Genomic DNA, 27,846 nt, shown 5'->3' on the forward strand with positions numbered 1-27,846 from the left:
TGGGAATTCATTATAAAAGTGGATTTCAGTGAATAAAGTGAATAAAGACAGGCCCTCATGGTGACGCTCAGGTGTCCATAAAGTGTAACAGGAGAGCTTTGTCATACTTTCAGAGATTTTACATGAGCCAGTCTTTCAAAAATTACATAAATAAATAATTCATTCATTCATCCACAGGAAACACAATGCTCATATCTGAAAGTAAACTCTGATATATATCCCCGACTAGAGTTACTACTAAATAAAGGATCGCCCCAAAATGACTAAATATATAAAGACACTCTCCAGAAGAAGTTAAAGGGATTTTATTTATTGTACAAGCAATATCTTCATAAGAATTACAAATTCTGCAGACATATTACCTTCTTACTGAACCTGAACAACTCACACACAGACGTGTCTGCTGCTTATCTTTGTTCAAACATGATGTTTTATCTTCTCTTCAAAACACATTACTCATCTTTCTGGCATCGTGTTACATGAAAACACCTGCATTCTACCTGTGTCATTGTACCACAAAGACAATGATTGCAACACTGTGCTTGCAAAATAGAAGAAATAAGACGACCAGCAAATACATAAAAGATGGTAAAAGTGATTCCATCTTTGTGTCTCCTCCCATTGTTTCCCCAGTCTGTCTAGTTCCCATATTCCCAGGACACCGCTGGACAACAAGTGGGTATTCCAAGACTGAGAGACAGCCAGAGTTGGCAAAAGATCAGACATTCTCCACTTAAGTAGAAGTAAAAATACTATTGTTCCAGTGAAAGTTAAAGTACTGATTCAACTTCATTACTCAGCTAAAGCAAAAAAGTACAGGCTCGAAGCGCTTACAGAGAAAAGCAGACAACAGAATACAACAGAATGCTGATGGCGGCAGTAACACACACTTGGAGGAGAGGCTCCAGCCGTCCATTCCAGCCCTATCCCTAACATTAACTCTAACCATAACTTTAACCTTAACCCTATCAGGTCTTGTTTTACAAAGCGATTCATGATTAGAACAAAAAACACATTTACACATACCGATGATTTGTCACATAGCATCGTTACCTGTTGGGATGAGAACGTGTTGTTTCCAGAGCACCACAAATTGGGGTGTCTGTAGCTCAGGTAGAGCAGGAAACCTACTAATCAGAAAGTTGCTGGTTCAATCCCCGCCTGCTCCAGCCTGCATGCCAAATATCCTTGGGCAAGACGCTAACCCCAAGTTGCTCTCCGATGCATCCATCGGGAGGATGAATGCGTATTAATGTTAGATAGAAAGCACTTACAGAGAAAAAGCATAGAAAAAAGTGAGTGCATGAATGAGGCAAGTTGTAGAGAGTAGAAAGGTTTTATACAAGAACCAGTTCATTTACCGTTATATTTTAGTTTCATTTTCAGTTCTGTACTTTTTACATGTAATATTGATTCATTAGATTGACTACATGCATTAGACCTAACTTGCTGACAGCAAATTTAAACAACCGTAATAATTTATTTTCAGCGTCTGAAATATTTATTTAGTTTGTTTTTTGTTTTCTTTTTGGCTCCTGATATTAGTCAACTACTATTTGTCAATGTTGAACTAATAATGAATCTAAGAAAAGCTATTTGTCACGGTTGGCCAGCGTCAACCGTGGGGATGTGAGGAAGGAGGAGCCAGGCACGGAGCTCTGAATGCAAGCAGTGCGTTTATTTACAGTGAATGGAAAATAACAATAAATCCGCAGTGCGTTCCCGACTCCCGTGAAATGTCCTCTTCCCAGTGCTAGTGTTCCTTGTCTCCGCTCCTCAGTGTCTGAGCACCCCGTGCTCGCTGCCCTCTCGTCTCCACGCTTCTCCTGGGGAGATAACAAACAGGCAGCCGTAAGACACATACAATGCGGCAGACTATCCGTACTGACTGGGCCGAGAGACTAACGTGAAGTCACGCAATGATCCAGCGTCAGAGAGAGCGCCACCGCATTCTTAAGTAGCTCCTCCGACAAGGCTTGATCAGCTGTGTGATGGTCTTCAAGTGTGGCCAACCACCTGGCAGGGCCACACCCACCAGGCCTGAAGGTGCCTGTAAACAGGTGCTCTCAGAAACTCCGGCATCCACACACACACACAGATATACCTGCAAGCAGGGAGAACGAGGGACAGCACACCAAAAACACACATGTCCATAACTGCTGGGTCGTTTAGACTCCTGAGCTGTGCACGAGGGGTCGAACACCCACTGGAAGGCCGGGCACTGGTTTTCAACCGTAATATACCTGATGTGCTCAGGTAACCTGTAGCGCCATGAAACCACTGTCACACCAGGGCGCATAAGAAATGATGCTTTAAGAGACTGATGGGATCGGGCAGCAGGGAAAACATCCACAAAATGCTACTTTCAGTTTGACTCCCTAAGACTACCTAAACTAAGTAGAGTCATTACATGCTTGTTAAAAGCAAACTCTCATATAGTTTTTAATGTGCTTCTTTCATTACAATGACTAGATAAAGAATGTGGCCCTGTCTCTATTTAACACTGGCTACCCCAAAATGTTTCCAAACCTACAACCGTAACTTTCACTGAGAGATTTTTAGATACGGTTATTGAAGCTGTGGGGTTAATTTTTTAAGTAACATGAGAGAGAGGCAGCAGCATACTGTTAGATTATAATATTATTTTATGCCATGTTAAACCCCTAACTAAAGATTGTGAATTATTATGTAGTTTTAGTTTGCATTATTCTCCTGAATTAGAAGAAGCTGATAACTATTGCATTAGTTAAACTGATTTGCATTACATTAGACTGCTGATTTATTGTGGATGAATGATATTGTTTTATGATGTTATAACAAATACTGTTTGCAGAAAGTCATCGCCTTATTTGTCTGATTAGAAGAGAACAGAGCATGCTGGAGTTTTCTGCCCCATCTCAGCAGGAGCAGATAAACGGGGAGCCAAGGTCGTAGCTTAGGCGCCGTGTGAGAGAAAAGCATGTGAATGTTTAGGCTTTTATGATAAGGTGGGAGAACCAGAGGCTATAAGAGTTTGAGCAATGGTCCACCATTTTGAGATCTGAGGCTGTCTGCATCAGTGTCCATCTCCCACGCGTGTGATCATTAAAATCATCGTTTGACTTAACCCGGCCGGACCAGTGTTGTTATTGTGGTTTTTTTCTCTTGTCTCTTGTCTCCATCCCCATATTTTGAACCATAACAATACACACAGAGCATCAGTGATAGAAAGCTAGGCTAACATAGGGTAGCTACCTGTTCAAGGAGAAACATGTATAGGCCCATCTCAAGTGCCAGTGAACATCTAAATGATTCAGGGAAGACTTTGGAGAAAGTGCTGTGGGGAGATGAAACCAAATTCCAATTATGTGGCTTTAACTGACCTTTTGAAATAGGAGTGTGATGCAAAAAATAGCATCCCCGCAGTCAAGCAGAGAGATGGAAACATTATGATGTGGGCTACAGGACGACTTAGTCGGGGTTCCAAGCAGTCAGGAAATGTGACATCGTCAGACTGCAGGCCACGGATTGGCTCGTCAGTCGCGGCACTCAATGAGTCATGAGACGGTGTCTTTCACTAAAATCAAAACTGCAGTTTTTTAAAAACCCTGCAACAAGGCAAATAGCTGCACAACACCGTGGTTTCCAAGTGTGACAAAAAGCCACAGATACATCATTCACACATTCACACACTGGTGATGGCAGCTACATTGTAGCCACAGCTGCCCTGGGGCGCACTGACAGAACATTGCAGAACCTTCAGCACCTCGTATGAAAAATATTTGACTGTGTGCATGCTTTTAGCACTGTTTGGATTTGAGAAAATCTAAAATAAATCGAAATTTGCTTTTAGAAGTTGTTTTATAAAGTTCAGTGGTATATTATGCATACAATAGGACATCTATTTAGATTTACATCTTCCACAGAAAAAACTGCACATTACTGAAACTTAGTATACTGGACTTTGTTGTTGTCCCACACAGGTTCAATTTCGAGTGGTAGATGGCTCAGTGCTCAGTCAACCAAGATTTTATGATAGTGGGCACAATGAGATAGATAAGCTGCTTGTAAACAGTACTTTTATGCTCTCTTTTTCCATTTGGATAAGAAAGAAAGAACCAGGAAACAAAGGCAAACAAATAATCTGTGCCTTTATCCCAGATTCACATTATAGGAACAGCTGCTCAATGACCACTGTAGTCTTTGCTTACAGCACTTTTATCTAGATCTATGCAAAGTGATCCACTACACCTACTTTTACAGTTAAATCATTTTATGAGCACTGATGCCATTTTAATCTGAGTTTCTACTCAAATACAATCAGTAAAGAAAAACACAGTCTGTGACGTTTGTTTTGAAGGAAAAGGTATTCCCTGCAAATGTTTATCTGTGTGAGACTATTCAGAAAACAGTCATTTTGTTTTATAGGTGAGACACTTGGCCTCTTTTTTCCTTGTTCTACGTTTGTCTTTTGTCCGATTACTCTGGAACACAAGATGGAAAACTGATATTCTCATGTTAAAAATATAGAAAAAGGATTTTATCACCCATAAATGTTAACTTCTCATGCCTCTAAGCACAAGCAGGAGCAGAAGTGCCCTCTGCAGTTTGTGTGTGGAAGTGCAAAAGCTTACAGCACCTGGTTTTCCCAGGCGGTCTCCCATCCAAGTACTGACCAGGCCCGACCCTGCTTAGGTCACGATATCGGGCAAGCAGAGCTGAAGAGGAGGATGCAGGAGGCCTGTGTGTGTTCAGCAGCCTGCTGCATTGGAGTTTGCCTGGTAACAGATGACTCAAACAGCCCACACACCCGCTGGACGTGACTGCAAACATGCCCCCCTACACCTTTTACATAGCCCGGCTGCTCGAGTTCTTTTGCTGGTTTTTCCCGCGACCCCCCACCTTCTTCAAATCCAACAAAAGTGGTATCAAACGTTTATGCTACGTTTGTGCTGTAAAAATTTTTGTTTGTGCTGCTATCATTTTAAAGATATTCAAGAAAATTTCTAGAGGTCCCCAGAGGTCAACCAGCCCCCCCACATTAATTAAATCAAACAAAACTGGTGTCAATCAACTGTGCTACGCTTGTGCTGGTTTGTGCTGCTAAAATTCTCGTTTCTGCTGCTTCTGTTTTAAAGATATTAACGAAAATGTAAAGGTCAAAAGGTCTCTTCAGTATCCTTCCTGATGGCAGCAAACTGAAGACGCTGTTGAAGAGATGAGTGGAGTCACCTGTAATGAAGAGGACCTTTCGAATGAGGCAGGCACAGTAGATCTCCTGGGGAGGGAGGCAAGAGAGGACCCTGCAATCCTCTCCACTGCTCTCACTACCCGTTGTCATATTTTTCCTGCAGGACCCAGTGCAGGAGTCATACCACACAGTGATGCAGTTGGTGAGGATACTTTCAATGGTGCTCTTTAGAAGGTGCTCATAGTGGGGGTTGAATCTCTTGTCAGCAGAGTGAAGAGAATTGTTATGTGCATTATTATTCAGCCCCCTTTGGTCTGAGTGCAGTCAGTTGCCCATAGACATTGCCTGATGAGTGCTAATGACTAAATAGAGTGCACCTGTGTGTAATGTAATGTCAGTACAAATACAGCTGCTCTGTGACGGCCTCAGAGGTTGTCTCAGAGAATACTGGGAGCAGCAACACCATGAAGTCCAAAGAAACACTCTGATGGACGTGTGGACAGCAATGCTGCCTTGAACAGTACCGATGTTTCAGGGCTGGGTGACGTTGTTGGGTGGGACATCTACATCCTGCCATATCAAGGTTACTTTACTTTTAGGTCAATTTGCTTTACAGAAAAATAATAGCATTTGTCATCAAGATATTTATATGACTGCACTTGCTCAGGTTTGTCCGGATTTCAAACTGTTCTAAAAGTCTTTTGATTCAAATCTGGGGCTGTGTTATTGAAAGAAGCAGAGAAATCGATGAACTGAAGTCCTTTACTCTCTACATGTTTGACAATCAGGTGAAGTAGAATCAAAAGCACGTCCTCCACTCCTCTATTGGGCTTATGTGCAATCTGCATTGAATCAAGCTGAAGTTCAGTGTCTTCCATAATCACATTTCTGATGATTTTTTCAAAGACTGAGGTGAGGGCAGCAGGCCTGAAGTCGTTTAGAACTTTTGGACGACTAGATTTAGGACCAGGAACCACAACAGCTTCTTTCCAAAGAGAGGGCATGAACGATTTATTCAGAATAACCTAAAATATGGGACTGAGTTGTCTGTGACGGTTCTCAGTCATCCAGGTCATTGTAGACTAAGGAGCTTGCAAAGAAAAGCGTCTGGACTTCTTTGAGTTGCTTGAAGACGTTTCACCTCTCATCTGAGAAGCTTCTTCAGTTCTAAGGGTCAGTTGGTGGGGAGTCCCAGATTTAAACCCAGTGGGAGTTTCCCCCCAAAGAGGGACAAAGGACCCCCTGATGATCCTCTACGTAATCACATGAGCCAAGGTGTGAAAGCGGGTGGGGGTCCTAATCAGCCAGGGTTTCGGGTGAGCTCATTGTGAAACCTGGCCCCACCCTATCATGTGATTTCCTGAGGTCAGATGGCCCAGGATGTGAGTGGGCGTTAAGGTGTCTGGGGAGGGAACTCAAAACTGGATTATAGATTATTTATATTATATATTGATATTATTTATCTGAATATTTATTTATCATAACTCTGTTTCTACACTCACTTTATATGAGTGCTTGTTGTTTCTTGTATATTTGCTGCTATGACAACTCAGTTTCCCTCCTGGATTAATAAAGTTTCTCTGATTCTGAAATACAGTGAGCCATTATATTTGTAGTTTCTAACTAACAATATAAAGGCTCTGCAACCGATAGAGCCACAGCACGTCCCACTGGCAGCTGAAGGAGCTTTTATACAAAGGACTTTGTAATTGAAACTTTATTTATACAGGTCGGCTCATTGAGACTCAATGTCTCATTTACAAGAGAGACCTGTTCCAGACACACATATTAAAATTACAACAATAAGAGAAAAGTTTGTGTAATGTACTCAGTCACATTAAAAACGAGAACAAGTTCCCAGAGATGGTTTCACAAAAACATGTGTACGTCTTTTGAAGTCTGCAAGTGAAATCAACGGAGAGCCTTAAATCCTTCGGTTATGTTTTCCATGAAGACGGAGCAGAAAAGGAGAACGCCTTCTTCCCAAGCTCTGCATGAACTGATGGAACAGTGGATGTAATGATGTCCTGAGACTGCAGGCTGTGACTAAACTGTTTGCCTAACATGTACTCTGATGAATAGGAGGCAGTAACCCAGAAACAGATTGATAGATAAAATGATACTAATGGACCATCCTGTGTAAGACCAATGAGGACCAGTTAACCAGAGAACACAGAGCATAGTGGTGTTCTTCTGTTGTAGAGAAAGATTAAAAATATAAGACACTGGCTCAGCTATGATATTTGCAGCCAAGTGCAAGAAGGAAGGAGAACGATTGTGAGGACGAGTTTCTGGTGTTGGGGCTATTCAAAGCCTTACAAACCTCTTCTACTGTGACAGGTGTGAAGGAAAAGGTATCAGTAAGCAGGAACTACGAGCAGAGTTGTGTGCAAGAGGTTTACCATCAGATACTGTGCTGAACAAAGAGCAAGAAGCAACAAAGTGTTTGTTAAAGCAACATTTCAGTTTTGTGTGACACAGGAGTGGAGTCGATATTTAAGTGAGGAGGAAGCTCTGAGGAGTCACAGCTGGCAGAGACACTTTATAGTTTGCCAAAACCTCCTACGGTCGTTTGGACTGTCAGTCGTTAAAGTAAAAAATAGTTACATCTTGATGATGGAGGCAGTAATCCGATTACACAGCTAATGAAAACGTAGCCAATCAGCATCAGAGCCAGACTTCCTGCCCAGGCCTGGTTTCTCTCATGTAGGAGATCGGCCGGTACTGAACCAAACCAGGCCTGTCCCGACCTTTCACCCTGACCTGGCAAAAAGGGGCGTGTCTGTCCACAAAGTAGACACAACTCTCCTGTAAATGTTCCCAAACTGACATTGTCAGCCTGTTTAATACGACCCCAGTTCAAACTGATGCGGGCTCGGAGCGTGAGATTTTAGTGTTTCTCACAGCACCAACTACGCAGTGATCACTCAGGTCGTTGGCAAAAACTGCAGATGTGGAAAACTTACGCAGCATATTAGTTAAAAAAGGTCAATAAGAGCAGATTTATCTGGGTGTTTAGGATCAAGGCGTGTGAGTCTTTAAATAATTTGAGTCAGTTTTAAAAACAAGCAGCGTGCCTTAAACTCATCAGACACAGAAGAAAGCCAGTCCCAATGAAAATCATCCATCTGAAAGACGTCATTAAAATGCAGCTCAGATAAAAGTTGAACCAGAGACGGTGATGTGCTGGGGGAAGCAGGTGGAGGCTGATAGCAGCCAACAACAGTCTGATTTCCAAACAGATCAATAGTTAAGGCCAAGATTTCAAATGGCTGAGGTGCAGATGGAGAGAACAAGACTTGAGCAGCAAGACAGAGCTTCACATAAACTTCCAGACCTCCGCCTTTTCTGGGACAGTCTGAGAGCTAAATGTTAAATCCATCAGTTGCTACGTTTTTATCCAGTAAAGATTTGGAAAGTCTCAGAAACAACAACGATACCAGCACCGCTTGAACAGGCCCAGATTCCAATCATATCCATGTCAGGAAGCACACAACGTGATGCACGTGTAACCCAGACAGTTTTTAACATCTGCTGGTGTTTCACATTCAGCCAGAGGCCCAGGGTTAGGTTGGATACCAGACAATAATAAAAGCATCGTTATTAGACTCTAGAGCTCGTTTATAGCTGACACCACATGTAGAGTTTAAGTTCACACAGAGACGATGACATTTTTCTAAAACCAGCAAACAATAAACAAGAAATGTAACAAGAGTTTCAGAAGAAGCTGTTTTACAGAGAAATGATTCCCTGAAGACAAAATTATTATTATCATCTTTATTTCTCCAGGTGAAAATTTAATTGAGATTAAAAATGTTGTTTTCAAGAGAGACCTGGCATCATGGCAGCAAGAGTCAGAAATACATCATAATTCAAACAAATACAAAATAGGAAAAACATCCTACATAAACTTCATAAAGTTTCATTAACAGACTTTGAACAATGGACTTCAAACTTCCCCCCAAAACAACAGAAACACATTTGAAGACAATGAATGACATTTATCCCTCTAAAGAAGGACTTAGACTACGATTTAATATGAATGAGAACATGTTCATAAATGGATGCAACCAAAGATTTCATCAATCCCTGATTTAGAGACAACAGAACATTTGGTTTGATTTCACAAGATAAGAATGACGACTGAGTTGGAAGATTGTTTTACGTTTAGTCAAATCTTTCATACATAAAGTCGGATTACAAAATCATCCCCTAAATTTGTTGTTTTATTCAAGGAATTGAAATTATAGAGAAAATCTGTGAAATGACTTAAAAAAAACAAACCACAAAAACTCTATGATACTCTAAACCTCCTGGTTTAGGTCGGCAACCTTTCTGATGATGAGTGCATCTAACATTTCCTCAGAAGTCAATGTGCCATATGATTGCATTAGCAATAAATTACACACTATATAGAACCACTTCATAGGATTATATTTGTGCGCAGATGTTTGCAGCTATCAGCGAATATTTATCAGCTATTTTGAAACAAAGAAAGACTTTTTATCCATAACAGCAAATGAACTGTACAACAGAAAATACAAATGCTATTTATGGTCTCCTCACAACAATGATAAGAAAAATAAACTGGGCCAATATGTCATGTTTCTTAATACAGAGAAACACATGTTAATGTGATCTCTGGTCTCCTCTGAGTGGGAGTTATTATAACTGACTGTAAAAAGTCAGCACAAGGAAAATAAACTCCACCTAAACTTGGATTATATCTGACCCAGACAGACTGCAGGTCATAACTTCTTACCTGAAGTTCAGTTCACCTGACACTCGGACCGGCGGCCGCCTCGGGTCTCTGCTCCTCCTGCCTCCCCTTTCCCTCATCCACCTGCTGCCTCTGTGGAAGCTCCGCCAAAGCCACCACCAAACAACTGACTTATTTTTACACATCGACCAGCATCCGGACAATCCGCCATCTTTCATTGTTTATACCGTTACAAAAAAATAAAAAAACATCATCAGCCCATAAAAATGAAAAATCACCATCAGTATGCCCGATGGCCAGTCCAGCTATGGTCGTGCCATCAGTTAACCCTTCACGTGGCAGCTGTGACACGCGTGCCCAGGGTTGCCGACCCCTGCTCTAAAGCATCTGATTTGGATTCCTGAGATCAAATATATTTTCCTTTGTGTTTGTTTTCTTCCCATTTGTGGCTTTAATGTAGTGTTAAATCCTGTTTGTTTGCTTCCATCTGTATACATGTCCAGATTCACTGTTATGTTTCTATTCTTACATTGCTGTGTGATCACTGTTCCCTCTGCTGACTGATGTGACCTTTTGTATCTCACACTGATACTTGTCATATTTGTATCTGCGCCTAAAAGATAAAAAGTTTTCCATGCTGAAACACAGCTCCACCTCCTGCAGTTCTCCCTCTGAACCACTAGATGTCTCTGTTATCTAAATGAAGACGTGCAGCACAGCAACCACAGCAGCGCTCAGATCACACGTGTCCTGTTATTATGTATAAAAGCATGAAACAGGTGAGACAGGTGGGATCAATATTAATGTTGTGGAAATATATGAAAAAGCAACAGAAGAGTGAAAACATTTCGTGTTTCTAGAAAGATCTTTCAGCTCATAGCTGCTCACAGACTGTATTTACAAGTGACAAACTGCAACTCTACAGTACATCTACAGTATATATCAAATATATTCTGTATTCAAATCTATTGAGTGATGTTTGAAAGCCTTTCCAGGTGAGTTTGATCCAGGAGGGTCTGAAGCCAGAGTCAGACAGAGACTGTGCAGAGACTGTAGAAGGACAGAGCAGCAGCAGAGCAGTCCAGATACACTGATGATCCTCTGTCAGATCCAGAGGGACACACAGGGATGATGCTGGACTCTACATTGTGTCTGACAGTGGAGCTGTTCTCAGAGCAGTTCACTCTGCAGCACTGACAGTCATCTGCACTTCTTCTCATTCCTCTGTCAGTCACTGCTGGATGAAGCTCTCCTCTCCACCTCCCAGTAACATGGCCCAGTCAGAGCGTCTCTACACACAAGCTGCTGCTGCTTCAACCTCTCTGGATCATCAGGACACAGCTCCTCCTCTCTCAGCACACACACCGTCCTGTTTACCATCATCACCTCCACCTGCAGAGAGAAGAAGGAAGAGCAGAGGAGATAAACGAGTGTTTCCAGAGACTCTTCATCAGCTGTCAGTCAGTGATGCAGCACATCCAGTATAAAGAGCAGCAGGGACTTCAGTGCTGGGACTGTACTAGGACTCATTGTTGCTTCACTTTTTCTAATCTTTGGATTTTTATTGAAGTTGATGAAGATGTTTTTCCCTCCTAGTTTGAGTTTGGACTTTCATTCATTAGAAGAACCTTGGTGTGTCCACTCTGAGCTCTGTAGGAACCCCAACAACAAGCCCAACAATCCAGATGGACGGTTCCAGCTGTTAACTGGAGGAATTCCATCCAAACATCTGCTCTCACTAAATTCTTCCTCACCTACAGACTGTGTTCTTCACTGCTTTAAACTTGGAAATGAATGCAGTCATTGGTCTGCGTGCTGCTTTGTTCAGAGAGCTGATTGGCTGTTGACAGTGTTTGATCTGAGCGTGTCAGCCGTTACTATGGTGACCATAAAGGTCAGAAACAGGAAGTGTTTGTGTCCAATCCTGAAGCCTGTCACCATTCTCCTCTCACAGCTTCACTGAGAAGCTGCAGCTTTACAGGAAACACTGGATCTTTGTTTCATACTGACTGTGTTTAGTACAATACTGCTGACAGCACCACCCACTCACTCCATCACTCTACTGACCTCAGAGTCTCCAGTCTGTAGTCTGGACTCTGCTGAAGATCAGACAGCTGCTTCACTCCTGAATCCTGCAGGTTGTCGTTGTATCTCAGGTCCAGCTGTCTCAGATGGGAGGGGTTGGACTTCAGTGCTGCTGCCAGATAATCACAGCTGATCTCTGACAAACCACAGCTCATCAATCTGTATAAAGAATGAAAGATGTAAGTTTATTAGACAAAGTGTGAGCTTGAAATCATTCAGTGTTTCATCATCTGTTCAGAGCTGAAGAAGGTTCAGAATGTAGAAGTTTAGAAAATGGAAACTCCAAACAGCTGAAGCCAACAGGAAGCAGCTTCAAACAGGAAACTGTGCAGAGTTTCAGACTATATGTCCTGATGCAGCCAGTTGGATTTTGGAGATTTGAATCTCTGTTCTGTGACTAAGTCCTTGAATCATTTCTTCCAGTTGGTCCAACAAGACAGACTAAGTGTTGGACATGTGTTGTGGCTCCATTAGGGGAGCTTCTAAATGTGATGTGATGGCCCCTCTGGGTCTGTCAGGTCACAGCACTGAAGAGAGCTCAAACTGGGCACACACTTGTTCCAGTCTGGACCAAAGATTCTATACTGGGACTGAGGGACTGCTTTGACTGCACCCACTGGGACTTTTTAAAGGCTCATGTTCTCACTTAGATCATCGATTTCTACTTACATTTCTTTCTGGGAAAAATGGGGATTACTTTGGAAACAGGAAGTATTTTCCCCAATAAGCAGCCCTGGATGAGTAAATCACTCCAACATGTTCTCAGGCAGAAGAAGCTGTCTTGTTATGAGGGAGAGAAGAAAAAGATTGAGGCACAGAAACTTGTTGAAAGAGAGATAAAGCAGCTAAAATCAGGTGTAAAAGTAAAGCAGAGGATGAGCTGAATAAAGGACACTCAAGGCTGGCTTGGAAAGGAATGAAGTCCATGGTGGGGATGCAGAACAAGGAGCAAAGATGAATGTGATGCTGAATCAGCAGAAGACTTGGACTCATTTGATTCCAGCTTTGATATCATTGATTTCAATGAAGAACTTTGTGATTGTAGCAAAGGGCTGGTAGCTCTGAGAGTCCCACTGATGAGGTGTTTGTGTGGAAATCTCTTAGTGGGACCAAAGAGAGAAAAAGCCCTGGTCCTGATGCTGTGGGAGGGAAATGATTGAAGTGTGCTGTGAGGAACTGACTGGGAGATTTTCACACATTTTCCAGTCCTCCTTGGAACAACAGGAAGTTCCCAGCATATGGAAACAAAGGTTAAGTGTCCTATGGCACTCAGTGATGATGGTGCTGTGGCCCCACCACCTCCACCTCTTTGTAAAGGAACTAACTGTCATCTGAAGCTTCAAATGGAACTAAGACTTCCTCCACTAGGTGGCAGTGTCTGATGAGAAAGTGTTAGTGGAGCTGGCCTGGAGTCAGAAACAGGAAGATGCAGGATTTGGGCTGAAATGGGGAAAAGTGGTTCGCACTAGTGCCTTAAAGCAAGAAGGTTGTAGGTTGAAGCTTGTTGGCCTTTCTGTGGAGGTTGGATGTTCTCCCACAGTCCAATGAAATGCTGCTTAGGTTCATTGGTGCTTCTAAATTGGCTGTAGGTGTGGATGTGAGAGAGTGCTTCTCTGTCTCTCTCTGTTGGCCCTGTGATGGACTGCTCACCTGTGCAGGTGGACCACGCCTCTTGCCCTATGACAGCTAGGGCACAGGCTGCAGCCCTGTGAGCCTAAGCTGAATAAACAGTTAGCAAAAATGATCCATAGATGGCCTGAAATCCCCCAGTTAGCAGTTTGGTAGATAGCTATGACATGCTAATCCCATCCAGCAGCTGTATTCTACCTGTAAGCTGATCCCTGCTGAGCCAAAGCACTTTTTCATATACAAATTACAACCTTTAATAGAAACCTATTGGTCAGCATCTTATTAGCCTGCTGTTAGCTTCATTCCACAGAAAACTGAGAGAAACTAACAGAGTTGATAAAGAATAAAGAGAAATGTGCTGATTTAAAGCCTTTGAAGTGCTTCAGATGATCTCTGTCCACTTCTGTCCACTCATTCATTCATGTAAGCTTTCTAATGCAGCTTTGATCTTCACAGTCTGCTTCATGAAACTCATTCTAACCCTGAATGTCAGAGTGTTCCTCCTTCTCTTTCCCATCATTCATGCTGGCAGTGGAGGAGATTTGGATGTTGGACTGTGTTTTGGATGATGTGTGTATGTTTGTGTTGGACTGCTGTCTGTAAAGCAAACGCACATTTTGCTTTGGATTTCAGTGTCAGACAGACTTTAAGGTGGAATGAAAAGTTGGAGAGTTTCACAGTGAATTATCCAGTGGAGGATTTTTCTTCTTCTTTGAAGGTTTGAAATGTGAACATTGTTCTGCTGCAGTCAATGGACTAAACCAGAGAAGAAGAAAACAGACTTTACCATGAAGATCCTCAGTGTGGATCAGTATAATATCAGCCTGATGTCTGCAGTTTAGTGTCAGCACAACTTTCACATCATATTCATCTCAGCACAACTAAAACATGCTGACTGACCTCAGAGTTTCAAGTCCACATCCTGGACTCTCCAGGAAACCACACAGATGCTTCACTCCTGAATCCTGCAGCTTCTTGTTCCTGGTCAGGTCCAGCTGTCTCAGATGGGAGGGGTTGGACTTCAGTGCTGCTGCCAGATAATCACAGCTGATCTCTGACAAACCACAGCCCCTCAATCTGTATAAAGAATGAAAGATGTAAGTTTATTAGACAAAGTGTGAGCTTGAAATCATTCAGTGTTTCATCATCTGTTCAGAGCTGAAGAAGGTTCAGAATGTAGAAGTTTAGAAAATGGAAACTCCAAACAGCTGAAGCCAACAGGAAGCAGCTTCAAACAAACACAACAAGAGAAAAAACTCTGAATGTTTCACATTAAAGTCGTACATTTATCATAAAAACAGGACAAAGACTTGAAAAAGTCGTGTTTTTCCTTCCAGGAACCACAAGGCTTCACTTTTAAAGGTGAAGTGTGAAAGAAATGGACATATTTGAAGTCCAACACCTTTTTCCAGTCACATTATTAAAGCAGACAAACTACAAGCTCATTTTCATTCCAACAAGTCATCTTCTGACCTGGACTAACAACACTGGTCTCTATGTGCAGCTGGCTGTGAGACCAGTGCTCAGGGAGCGTCTACAAAGTGCAACACTGAAAGAACATCACACACTCATTTGCTTCCATCATCCAACCTGAAGAGGAAACAGAGACGGCTCCCCTTCAAAGTAAAAGCTGCTCCTTTTGGACACAGTATCAAAGAAAGTCTACAGTATAACATAGAAAAGACAGAACAAAGTTTTGGTTGTTTTTAAATTGTGCAGAAATGAAACTACACTAAGCTCAATTATGTGACAGACATTTCATCCCATGTCAGTTTGGCCTCATCCTGGGCCGGATTATCCAGCACACACTCTGACCACAGGCCCAGGGGCCACGCACAGCTGGGCTCCATCCAAGAGACAGGAAACAAACCAACACAATAATAAAAAGCACCATGTGATCTTCTTACATCTTCAAGACAAACATAGTAAAAACATGAGCATATTTGTTTCCTGATAAAATGATGTGACAGGTAGAACAGAGTAAAGTGGTGGTGTTACAGCCTTTCTCCCCTCTGCTGCCGAGGCTGTTAGTCTCTCCCAAACTCAGCTACAGGACTTCCAAATGAATGAAAGCAGCAGAAGTGGCTTTACAAATGAAAGAGGAAGAGGAGAAGAAGAGGAGAGGGAGGCCACCCTGACCATCACTCCAGCTGAAAACATCACACTTCCATTAAAGTTTGTGAGGAAATGTTGAGCAGGATGAGCTGCTGGCTAATCTGGAGGCTGTAGCAGCAGCTCACAGTCACAGTGGATTTCCACTCATGAAAAAGCTCTGGCTGCTTCATTTCTCATCTCATATCAGAGACTTTAATGCTTCACTGAAGCTGTACTGTGATGCTTCCATATTCCAGTGAGGCCTCCATAATGATTTCAGCTGTTCTGTACACACACTGTGTGCCCTGTATGGCTCAAAGTCTCTGCAGCCTGTTTTTATCTGCTATCATCAGATCTTCATCATCCTCATTCACATCCCTCACACACTCTACAGCCTCATCAGCACTGACTTCATCTTCACTGACTGATGGAGCACAACATGAACCTGTGGAGGCTGAAACACTGTCCTGTCAAACATCTCCCCGTCACCACTCCACTTCTGTCAGCCTTTAAATGAACCCTGCTCAAGTCTGTCACTTCTGTTTGGAGCCAAAAGAGGTTAAAGATTACGCCACTACATTCTTGTCTAGAAAATATTAAAGTGTATTTGGTGACACACAAAAAAGGGTAAAAGTATAGTTTGGGTCCACACATGTCCAAACCCTGGTGTGTAGGCCTACTTAGTATTGAGAAAAGCCCACTAAAAGAACGCCCACCAGACCAAAGCAATGGTGTTGACTTGATCAGCATTAACCCCGCCCCCTGACTTTGATGGGTGAAGCTGACAAATAAAATGTATTTATGAACAGCGATGCAGGGCCAGGAGTAGCAACGTGAATTAAATAAATACATCATTAAATAATTCATTAAATGTGTCAGTAAAATAATTAAAATAGAAAACAAACCAACAAAATATGTAATTAACTAATTTGAATTGTACATAAATACTTAATGAATTATTTTAAATGAAATTAACCGATAATTCATTGTGATTTTGTTTTGTGTTTTGATGAGCTAATAATCAGCTCTCTTTTTCTCATTGTTGTTCTAAGCCGCTTATCCAAAGGTAAGGCACTACCTGTTGAATTATTTCCAAAGTGTGCCAAATTGGACATTACAAATTAAAGTCTACTCACTGAAATTACTGGGGAATGTTTGCTTTGATTTTGATGAGAATCTCATGACAGTACTGAGGATTTAATGCAGTTGGACTGCTAAAAATGATTGAATGCGGTTGGACCGCTAAAGGATTTAATACGGTTGGACCGTGGAAAGCAGTTGGACTGCTGAGTGATTTTAGTATATTAGGGAATTTGGTTATTGTTTGGGGTGGAGCCCGTATTGGTTATAAGGTTGGACCTGCTTCAGTCTTACATTTTTTTGGCTGTTTTACTGTTGTTCCAAAGTATTATAAATTATTCAAGAACGTCAGTTGGACTGATAGGAAGCACAGTGCTCAGAGGTAACGCTTGCCAATGCCAAGGACGCTTAGGCATTGTCCTCAAAGAGGGATAGTCAGTTGGTCACTGTGGAGCTTGGGGCACTCCAGAATAACTAGGAGTTAGAGTCTCCTTACCGTTTGGAACGGTAGTCTGCGCTTTTTTGGCCAGCAGAAGTTGGACTTCGGGCGTGTAACTTTAACTTAAAACTTCGGGGTAAGCCTTGGCTGTGAAATGCCAAAAATAGAGCTTCAGGCAAAGTTTGGGTTGGTTGACGCTTTTAAATTGAGTTAGGGATTTTAGAGATGAGGCCAGAAACTGTTGGACAGATACTGGTTAATTGATCACAAAAAAGTTGGACTTTATCGGTTGGACCGTTAACTCAAATTTGTCGAAATTGTTTAGGCGCTAAAGCTGACAGATGTGACAGTGGTTGTAAATATAAGACGTCTTTGTAATATAAAATAAGAGATCTCTGTGTGAAAGGAGTCTGAGGCAGTGCTGGAGCTATTTTTAGACTGTGTGTGTGTGAGTGTGAAAATGCAAATTAGTCAGCAGTGAACTGTTTAAACCACAGTTGGTTTTACAAATACTGCTGCAAACATTGTTGAGTGTGTGTTTAAGACGCCATTTATGTTCATTAGAGGGCTATAAATAAAGTTTTGAGTTGCCGTAGTGGATGTATAGTAATTGACTGAGTTTTGATATATAAATATAGTGAGTGCACTGTATATATTTAAGACTAACATATTACTTTTAGGAGTAACCTCTCATCAGCAATAAATGCTGGTGTGTTTTATTTTTTCTATTCTATGTGTGTGCTGTCAGAATTAATAGAGGTTTCAATTGTTTTCTTTGACTTGCTCTTTCTGATTATGAAAGGCATGTCTGAAATACTCTTAGGAAAGCGTGTTGTGAGTATATTCCTCAACTCTTGTCACAGTTTAAGTGTGTGAATGCTGTGAGTAGCAGGTTTTGAGTGATTGGGTGTGATTTGTACAAAATAATAAATAATAATAACACTATGAAAGTTGATAGAGTGAGTGCAGAAGTGGAAGTGTGAGAGAAAAGGCGGTGTGTGTGTGAGACGATCTGACAAACGCAAAGAATTTAGTATATTTAGAAGTGTGTGCGTGAAATAAGGGTGAATTGTTTTAGATCAAGACTTAGTAAAACAAGAGTTTTATTAGCCTGTAAAAAAAACAAAACAGGAGAGATAGAAACAGAAAATATGGTTCTGAGCAGCTGCAAGGTTGACAGGAAATGGTGTGTGTGACAGGAACTTTGCATGCCCATAAAAGGAACTGACTGTGACAAGTGAGCACACAGAGAGAGAAACATACGAGTTAAACTCCAGGCAGATGAAGCAAATGGAGGTTTTAAGAAAAGAAATGAAAAGGATATTAATTGTATGCTTTAGTGTGTCAATACAGGTGGACTTCTTTCAACCTAGAATCTTGAGTACAAAACCATTGATTAACAGAATTGGGAGGAAAACAGGCCAGATTTTGGCTTAAAATTTTACAGCTTGACCTCCCACTTGTCCCGATCCTGAGAAGAAGCTCATAGGACAGTTAATCCCCTGATGAAGACCGACAGAACATCGTGGACTTCAAGAATTAACAGCAGGCAAAAGACAGTGCAACTGAAACTACACTGACGATACCAGCAGCAGCATGGAAGAAAAGCACGTGATGGAAAATGCACAGTGAACTGCAGGCTGGTAAGAACAGTGTGACATAACTGTTTAAAGACACTGAATGGGATATTTTGCCAGGCTGGGATTTAATCTAAAAGGAAAATACTGAAAAGAGCAACGGAAACAGAGAAGAAACAGACTGTGTTTGCTGGGGATCACAAGACAACAAAGGACACTAAGAGAAGGGCACAGGGGCCAGTGGGAAGGTGAAGCCCAGACGAGTTCGACTGCGAGAATAGAGGGTACAATTGGGTTGAAATTGAAGCCGGAACTCAGGATGGTTTAGGGATGTCCACGTCACAAACAAAGAGGTAAACAAAAAGAAGGTAAAATAAAGAGAGAAAATAACTGACAATTACATTAATGAATAGAAGACACACATACAGATATTACATAGATTTATTTTTAGGATAAAGGGGAGAGCTTATACGTAGAAATGACTTTTTATACATATTGCATTTTGTGCCTTTAAGGGAGTTGTGGCTCAATTCGTCTCTTGTGGGTCACGAGCCTTTGGCTAGCGCTATGATTAGCCAATCTACTGTGAGGATGATATGAGTTATTGAAGGATTGCACACGCTTACAGACACAGAGTCCATAAACACACATGACAGTATTGATTCCAGGCAAAAGGCCTCAAATTAATTTAGCGTTTAACTGAACTTGAGCTGGCCCTGTAACAAGTGACAGAAAAGAGGAACTGAATAGGAGTTTCTTGCTTTAGAGAAGGACCAAAGGAAGGAAAGCATATATTTTGGTTAAGTCTGATAAACTAGAATGAGAAGGTATTGTTACATCAAAGGAGCAAGATGAAATAAAAAGGCTGTACCAAAAACAGGTTATAACATAGGAAATGTGAGTTTTAAAATGAAGTTAGTGTTAACACACAGGAGTTCTTTCAAGGCAGCGTTTAGCTGTGATAAAATGTATGCAGGAGTAATTGCTTATATGTTTAAACTTAATTGATTAAAGTGGTTGTTGTTTTTTTTTGGATCTTTTAGTAGAATAGGCGCTTATAATGATTTTCTTGTGAAAGGAGATTCTAGGTCAGAGTGGAGGCCTTGCAGCAGCGAGAGTTCTGTGTACAGGATGTTGATGATTAGATAAGGCAAGCGACAGGAAACGCATGCAGGGACGTGAAAGCAGCGTTTTAAGAGTTTTAAAATGATGAGTAACGTTGAAGAATATATATAAATACAAGTCAATAAGTCAAGAAGATAATTAGGATCAGGCTTTTGATTAAAGAGTCCCAAAGATGATAAGTTAGGGAGGTGCAGGAAAAGGTGTTTGGTTTGCTTTGCAGAAGATCTCGGCGACCACAGGGGGGTGAGGATCCTGGAGGCCCGAGGCATGATGGACCACAAGAGAGGGACGCAGAAAAAACCTAATCTTATGCATGGAGTGTTCTCGAGGGGGAGCTGGTGTTTATTACTGGACCACTTAGATGACATGAGGTTGTCTGATTTGCTGAGCCAGAGGACAGCTAGAGAGGGTCAGAGCGGGAGTGGTGACCCCGATGTCCATGATGCCATGGATGGACATGGAAGCAGCTGAGTGGGCCGAGGAGTGACCCAACACAATGTATTGTGACCTCTGGTGTTCCAGAGGTCGAGAGAGGGAGTATTGAGATTGGAGAGATATTTTGCTGCTATTGTTAATAATCATCATCATTACCATTGCATTAATAATATAATCTACAGAATTGATATTGCATTCAGATGTTTAAACAATGTGTGTCTTTCAGAAAGACTAAGTTGCAGGCTGACAGGAAGTTGCAGGTTTGAAGAGTGTGTCTTTTGCAGAACTGAAACCGAAAGCAGAGTCTAAGTGCAGGTTATTTTGAGGAGCCTTTAAGGACGAGGCACACACTTAGTTAAAGAGAATCATTTATAGGTGGAAGTTTAATCATGTTTTGCTCGGGGTTGCAAAAGAGCAGTTTGTCGCAGAACTGCTGCTGATGTGTCAAGATGATAAGCGAGCATCCGGCAGTGACAGGAAGTACCTGCCATGAAGATAGGAGATAATGTTCTTTTAAACTGTGTTAAAAGTCATTGTGGTTTTGATTTGACGTATGCATATATTCTGTTTGTGACGTATGAGAGGGCGTCATTAAATTCAAGCCCTGATGGTATAAAATATCTGTTTATGCTTTGATTAAGTCGGAGATCAGCCCGGTCTGCGAACGGAGCTGGTCTTCCCACGCGTGTATTTCATTAAAATTGTTTGACCAAGTTCTGGACCATGGTTGTTTGTACTCTCCTTCCCCAATATTTGAACCTTAACATTAGTTTACTCAAAATAATTTTAAGACATCAATATTAAAGGTTAAATTATGATAATGAATACATGCAACTATAACTGATGACATAAGAATTTGGATATTTTAAGCTAAAGCGAAGGTGCTGACTCACTTGGCATGTTACTCTCAAATCCTCCCTAATAACAAGAACATAATTACACTTTAGCCAGAAGAGGGCAGCAGCATTAATACAAGTCACGTGTATATAAAGGTACAGTGATTATATTACAGTGATTTTGACAAAAACAAAACAGAAGTTCATGGCAGTGTGTTTTCCATAACATACCAACCAAATTAAATAATAAAAACTTTATAACTTACAGAGCTTTTTTAGAGGCTTTGACCACTGGCAGCAGCCTCAGAAGAGCCTCCTCTGAAGCAAAGTATTTCTTCAGGTCAAACACATCCAGATCTTTTTCTGATGACAGTAAGATGAAGACCAGAGCTGACCACTGAGCAGGAGACAGTTTATCTGTGGAGAGACTTCCTGATCTCAGGGACTGTTGGATCTCCTCCACTAGAGAACGATCATTCAGTTCATTCAGACAGTGAAACAGATTGATGCTTTTCTCTGCAGACAGATTCTCACTGAGCTTCTCCTTGATGTACTGAACTGCTTCTTGATTGGTCTGTGAGCTACTTCCTGTCTGTGTCATCAGGCCTTGCAAATGAGTTTGATTAGTCTTCAGACCCAAGAGAAAACGAAGGAACAAGTCCAGGTGTCCATTGGGGCTCTGTAAGGCCTTGTCCACAGCACACTGGTAGAAGTATTTCTCTGTCTGAGAGCTTGTTTGTTGCTCTTCCAGCAGATTGAGTCCAGAGTTGATGAAGGTCAGGTGGACATGAAGAGCAGCCAGAAACTCCTGAACACTGAGATGAACAAAGCAGAACACCTTGTTCTGGTACAGTTGTTTCTCCTCTTTAAAGATCTGTGTGAACACTCCTGAGTACACTGAGGCTGCTCTGATATCGATGCCACACTCTGTCAGGTCTGGTTCATAGAAGATCAGGTTTCCTTTCTGCAGCTGATCAAAAGCCAGTTTTCCCAGAGACTCAATCATCTTCCTGCTCTCTGGACTCCAGTGTGGATCTGTCTCAGATCCTCCATCATATTTGATCCTCTTGACTTTGGCCTGAACCACCAGGAAGTGGATGTACATCTCAGTCAGGGTCTTGGGCAGCTCTCCTCCCTCTCTGGTTTCCAGCACATCCTCCAGAACTGTAGCAGTGATCCAGCAGAAGACTGGGATGTGACACATGATGTGGAGGCTTCGAGCTTTCTTGATGTGGGAGATGATCCTGCTGGCCTGCTTCTTATCTCTGAATCTCTTCCTGAAGTACTCCTCCTTCTGCGGGTCAGTGAACCCTCTGACCTCTGTCACCATGTCGACACACTGAGGAGGGATCTGATTGGCTGCTGCAGGTCGTGTTGTTATCCAAATGCGAGCAGAAGGGAGCAGGTTCCCTCTGATGAGGTTTGTCAGCAGCTCATCCAATGAGGTGGACTTTCTTGTTTCAGTCAGGATTTTAGTTTTGTTGAAGTCCAAATTAAGTCGACACTCATCCAGACCATCAAGTATGAACACAACCTGGAAGTCTTCAAGCCTGCAGATTCCTGATTCGTTAGTTTGATTAAAGAAGTGATGAACAAGTTCCACCAAGCTGAACTTTTCCTCTTTCAGCACATTCAGCTCTCTGAAAGTGAATGGAAATATGAACTGGATGTCCTGGTTGGCTTTGTCTTCAGCCCAGTCCAGGCTGTATTTCTGTGTTAAGACTGTTTTCCCAATGCCAGCCACTCCCTTTGTCAGCACTGTTCTGATTGGTTCGTCTCTTCCAGGTGAGGCTTTAAAGATGTCTTCTTGTCTGATTGTTGTTTCTGGTCTGTCTGGTTTCCTGGATGCTGTTTCGATCTGCCTGACCTCATGTTCATCATTGACCTCTGCAGTCCCTCCCTCTGTGATGTAGAGCTCTGTGTAGATCTGATTCAGGAGGGTTGGGCTTCCTGCTTTAGCGATGCCCTCAAACACACTCTGGAACTTCTTCTTCAGTTGGGCTTTAAGTTCACGTTTACAGAGTGGAGCAAATTCTGAAAGTAAGAAATTCAGAAAATAATATTATGTAATAAATATGTCTGTGAAGGTTCTCAGTCATCCAGGTCATCGTAGTCAAAGGAGCTTGCAAAGAAAAGCGTCTGGACTTCTTTAAGTTGCTTGAAGACGTTTCACCTCTCATCCGAGAAGCTTCTTCAGTTCTAAGGTCAAATGGTGGAGAGTCCCAGATTTAAACCTAGTGGGAGTAACCCCCCACAGAGGGACAAAAGGACCCCCTGATGATCCTCTAATCGCCTGAGCCAAGGTGTGAAACTGGGTGTGGGTCCCAATCAGCCAGAGTTTCGGGTGAGTTCATTATAAAACCTGGCCCCACCTTATCATGCGAATTCCTGAGGTCAGATGGCCCAGGATGTGAGTGGGCGTTAAGGCGTCTGGGAAGGGATCTCAAAACTGGATTATAGATGGCAGAGAGTTGGTGTTGTAAACCACCGCCTCTGTTCAAAGATGGTCGCTCACAGTGGACATAGATGGCTTCTTTCACTCCTCTTTCAAACCATCTGTCCTCTCTGTCCCAAATATTTTGGACATGATAAGGTGGGGCCAGGTTTCACAATGAACTCACCCGAAACTCTGGCTGATTGGGACCCACACCCAGTTTCACACCTTGGCTCAGGTGATTAGAGGATCATCAGGGGGTCCTTTTATCCCTCTGTGGGGGGATACTCCCACTAGGTTTATATCTGGGACTCTCCACCATTTGACCTTAGAACTGAAGAAGCTTCTCGGATGAGAGGTGAAACGTCTTCAAGTAGACCTCTAAAGAAGTCCAGACGCTTTTCTTTGCAAGCTCCTTTGACTATATAATAAATATCATAGCCTTTCAGTACCCTGAAAGGATGAATGTCTATTGGTCCATTTCTTGAGCTATTAGGAAAGATCAATATTCAGTCTTTAGAGAAATTCTCTTACTGCTCTGCAGATGGTCAGCCATCTCATGCTGCTTAAGTCTCCTCAAGAAGTGGAGTGTGATCTTCAGAAATGCTTCTCTGCAGCTCTTTCTTTCATCTTCATCCTCACCTTCAAATATCTCCTCATCCTCCTTCTGGCTTTTTATGGTTTCTGGGTGATCTGGACACAGAACCTTCTTGATTTTCTCCAGCTCATTCTTCACAAATGTTGTGATGTGTTTCTCCAGCCGCTGGAAAAGAAGACTATATGAATTACCCAGTGGTAAATGGACTGGTTCTTATATAGCTCTCTTTGATACTCTGTGCACACAAAGCATTTTATACAACATGCCTCATTCAACCAAGCACATTGTTCTATGCTTAAATACTTTCTTTCACACTCTGATGGATGCATCAGAGGGCAGCTTGGGTTTAGTACGTTACCCAGTACATTTGCCAGCCAGGGTTTGATTCACAAACCTTCTGACTAGTAGCTGACCTGCTCCCCTCCTGAGCTACAGTCACCCCAATCTGACTGAAATCATGGAGCCCAAACTCTGACTTATGTTGGACACACTGACAATCCTCTGGTCCACAAAGTGCAGCATAGAGGTGACTGAAAAGAACAAATGTAAACGTAGTACTACAAACCATAACCACAGAGTCCAGGTGTGTTTGATGTTGCTGTGCAGACTGACCAGTGGAAACCTCTGCTCTCTGCTGGTCCACTCTGTGGAGGAGTAATGTATAATTAGCTCATGTTATGTCTGTCCACACACAGACACAAGCTAAAGGTCCATGAAGTGATGTTTGGATGGGTTCAGTCAATCAGATGACTGTCATGGTGAAGCTTTGCTAGTCCTGCTGATCCCACTGAGAATTAACAACTCAGTTTCCAGATGTCTGTATTTTTCCGCTCAGTTTCTTTAGTCCCAACAGCTCTTACCATCTCCTGCATAAAGCTTTCCCTCCATGCTCAGATGCCCTGGAACAAGGTGCTCTCTTTATATCAGTGACTGGTTTAAAGGGACAACTTGCAGTGCTCGCCAAACTTTGTGTCAGCAAAAGTAGTTCTAATGTTTCTTACATTTATTACACACACAAATCAATGAATGCAAAAACATGAACTTTCCAGATATTTTGTTTCACAATGTTACAAAACTCAGTTCACAACTCCACAGTCAGATTTACAAGTACAAAATATTTATGACCACAGTTTGAGCCGATGTATGTCCCGAGTCTGTGGACTCAGTAGTTTTGTTTTGATTGTTATTGTCTTTTGTTACAATTTCATTCTGATTAAGATTTTCTAGTTCTGAGGTTTTGGTTTCTGTGTTCCCTCTGTACTGTGTTAGTATTGTGTCTCTGTTCACTTCCTATTTTATTTTGACAAGGCCATGTCCTATGTTAGTGTGTCTACTTTTGCTTCCCCTTGTCTGGTTATGTCCAATGAATCCTGCTGTGTCTCCCTTTTCTCATTCCCTGATGGCTCTTTTGTGTATATGAGCTCTTTGTTTTCTCCTGCTTGTTGCTGGTTCGTCTGTGTTGTCTCCCCGTGCCTCCGTTTAAGGTTTCAGGTTAGTTTTTTGTTTTTTTCAGTAGAGGTTATCTTAGCTTCTGCACAGGCCATCTCCACTGCACTTCACCGTTTCAATAAAGCTCACTCACTTCACAGCAGTGTCGGCATCTTGGGTCCTTTATTAAATTCAACATGGCTCGCCCCGCTAGCCGTGACATAAGATGTGAAAACAATATCCAAAAAACATGAAGGACAAACAGGAAATAGTTTTAAGGTGCAGGGCCAACAAACTGAGTCTAGCCATGAACTCAGAGTTGATTGAATTAGCATTTTGAATTGGCTGATCTGAGCAATCAAGTCTATGTTCACTTTGAGTTAAGGTTATATGTGATTGATGTAAAAGAAAAAAGCCGTCATCAGCAACTGATTCTGATTTAGCAGGTTTTCAAATGTAAACGGTACCCATCCCTAGCTGGCTGTAGTTAAACCTTTACTTAAAAAGCATCCCTAGACCCAGCCGTACGGCTTATCTACTGAGCAGCGCAGTGTCAGAGTGAACAACACAGGAAAATGATCAGAGATGCCCAACTCAGATATTTCAGTGACGCACACATCCCACCCGTGGAAAACCTCCAAGTCTAGTGTGTGACCTTTTTCATGAGTGGGACCAGTAACCCACTGGGTCAAGTTAAAAGAGTCAATAATATTTAAAAAGTCCTTGACCAGAAGTTTAAAGTCACAGCAGACATGGATGTTAAAATCACCAAGGAAGCCTCATCAGAAGACATAGCACACCCAGCTCTATCTGTCCATGAAGCCAGATAACACACACCAATGAGTTAAACTGCAGGAATGTCTTAAAGACATAAAGACCTGGATGGCCGCTAACTTTCTGCTTCTTAATTCAGATCAAACTGAGGTTATTGTACTCGGCCCTGAAAAGCTTAGAAATATGGTCTCTAAGCAGATTCTTACTCTGGATGGCATTACCTTGGCCTCCAGTAACGCTGTGAGGAACCTTGGAGTCATTTTTGACCAGGACATGTCCTTCAATGCACATATTAAACAAATATGTAAGACTGCTTTCTTCCATTTGTGCAACATCTCTAAAGTTAGAAATATCCTGTCTCAGAGTGACGCTGAAAAACTAGTTCATGCATTTATTACTTCCAGGCTGGACGACTGTAATTCATTATTATCAGGATGTCCAAAAAACTCACTGAAAAGCCTTCAGCTGATCCAAAATGCTGCAGCAAGAGTCCTGACAGGGACTAGAAAGAGAGAGCAGATTTCTCCTGTTTTGGCTTCCCTTCATTGGCTTCCTGTTAAATCCAGAATTCAAAATCCTGCTCCTCACATACAAGGTCTTAAATAATCAGGCCCCATCTTATCTTAATGACCTTGTAGTACCATATCACCCTATTAGAGCACTTCGCTCTCGCTCTGCAGGCCTACTTGTTGTTCCTAGAGTATTTAAAAGTAGAATGGGAGGCAGAGCCTTCAGTTTTCAGGCCCCTCTTCTGTGGAACCAGCTTCCAGTTTGGATTCAGGAGACAGACACTATCTCTACTTTCAAGATTAGGCTTCAAACTTTCTTCTAACTTAACGATTAAGTCCCTGTATTCCACCGTTATATGGAAATCAGCCATCATAACTTGTGTCAAATCTACTTGTACCTCACAGTTTTCTAAGTGCACAGAGAGCAGTAAACCTCAGAGCAGCAGCACATCAGACTGTGTGCAAAAAATCTAGAAGAGAAAATATTTTGACCCATTTCTAAATGATTCTTGTGACCATGCTGCACCACAACACCTGATCTCTGGTTTCCTCACCTCTTCAATCCCACTTTAATACTTGACTAAACTCATTTTCCTGTTTAGGTGTTGAGGCAAAGCTGCCCATCTACAATGCAGGCAACAGCAAACGGAGCTATTTTTGATTCCCTTTGAGTTTTTTCTACTTTTGTGCTACAAAATGTTCAAGCTGATTAAATTCATTAGAATAAAAGTTCAGATAATTTTCTCATATTAATGTTGGAGGTAGAAATTCAGGTAACTTTGCTCAAAAACTGGCAGAAATTTCCTTCAAAGATGGCGTTTTTACTTTAATACTGTGAGTACATTTCAGAGCCTGTACTCTTTTACCTTTACTTGAGTAAAGAAGCTGAATCAGTATTTCAGCTTTAAGAGGG

The 27,846-nt window shown here is 41.9% G+C and overlaps 1 protein-coding gene and 1 long non-coding RNA gene across 3 annotated transcripts in view; both read right to left on the reverse strand.

The window, feature by feature from the left end:
• Positions 1-27,846, reverse strand: part of LOC308393807 (uncharacterized protein) — an 810,936-nt gene that overhangs the window by 316,803 nt on the left and 466,287 nt on the right. The gene's annotated exons all lie outside the window — the stretch shown is intronic.
• LOC308394601 overlaps positions 1,662-27,846 on the reverse strand; it is a 50,038-nt gene continuing 23,853 nt past the window's right edge. Inside the window, exons 1-2 of one of the 2 annotated variants that reach the window (XR_013971252.1) lie at positions 1,907-2,796; positions 1,662-1,826 (exon numbers count right to left, since the gene is read on the reverse strand). This is a non-coding gene — a long non-coding RNA (uncharacterized lncRNA). Of the gene's footprint in view, positions 1,827-1,906; positions 2,797-27,846 lie in introns of those variants that run through there. The other variant, XR_013971251.1, reaches the window with a different exon arrangement.

Source organism: Rhamphochromis sp. 'chilingali', assembly GCF_963969265.1.
Source record: "Rhamphochromis sp. 'chilingali' genome assembly, chromosome: 1".
Taxonomy (NCBI): Eukaryota; Metazoa; Chordata; class Actinopteri; order Cichliformes; family Cichlidae; genus Rhamphochromis; species Rhamphochromis sp. 'chilingali'.